Source organism: Neopelma chrysocephalum, unplaced genomic scaffold, assembly GCF_003984885.1.
Source record: "Neopelma chrysocephalum unplaced genomic scaffold, ASM398488v2 Primary Assembly neopelma1_194, whole genome shotgun sequence".
Classification (NCBI taxonomy): Eukaryota; Metazoa; Chordata; class Aves; order Passeriformes; family Pipridae; genus Neopelma; species Neopelma chrysocephalum.
In genome coordinates, this window is record NW_020897856.1 from 744,622 (window position 1) to 745,706 (window position 1,085).

A 1,085-nucleotide genomic window follows, 5' to 3' on the forward strand; every position below is an offset into this window, starting at 1 on the left:
TTGGTCACTTCTTGCTGAGCAGCTGAGGGGCCGTTCTCAGCCCTCTGTCCTGTGCAGGTGGGTTATGACCCAGCTCTGAAGGCAGGATAACCAAGGTTCTTGTTAATAATAGATCGCCTGAGGTGGATTAGAGTTTATTTTAAAACAGGTTTATTTTAAAACAATGGAAAGGAGGCATGTAGCCATTTCGGTTATTATCTGTAGAAATATAACAGTATAAAAGTATTAAGTCCTCATTTAGGAAAATATATAAGGAAAAGAAAGAAAGAGAAAGAAAGGATAAGTGTAGATAGTGAAGTGACTGTCTACGCTTATTTTGCCTTTTTTTTTTTAACCAAAGAATGGCAAAAATCAATTCACAATCGTTCAGCAGCTGCTGAGTTCTTCTCTGCATCACATCTTTACCAATGGTGATGGGCACCATCATGCAGGTGCTTAGAGGAGCTGGACTTCATCTCACTGACTAGGCGGTAAGGGATGCTGTACCAGTCCTTGGATATCAACACTGTGGGAAAAGGAAAGATCTTTCTGTGCCGGTCTTTGTCTCAAAGAGGTGTATGTACAGAGAATGTTACAGGTATGCAGGGAGGGATAGCAGCAGAGATGGAGGACGGAACTGTGTAGGGGCAGAAAGGGAAGAGAAGGAGGTGCTACAGTGCCTGAGAATCGACCCCAGCCTCCCTCGTGGCACGTTCGGAGCCTCCACCACGCCTGAGATACCACCCTTGCAGCACAGCCCCCTTTACCCATCCAGCACTCGCCACCAGCACGTCCTGCCCCGCTGCCCCTCGGGGGGAAGGTGTCCTGGAAGATACAACAGCTGCATTCCAAGATAATCTCGCTTGTGACCGCGGGCCTGCTTGTCAACAACCTGGCGGGCTGTTACTTAGGCACCAATTCTCAGCAGGCACCGCATATCCTGTCCGTGCTGCAAGAGCCTCACGACGAGCACCTACTGGACAAAAGTAATGATCATATCGGGCTGCAGAGCCGGGGCACCCCGGGCGCTCTGAGACATGTCCCCCCGAAGGAAGCCGGGCTCGGCTCGGTTCGGCTGCGCTCGGCTCGGTTCGGCTGCGCTCGGC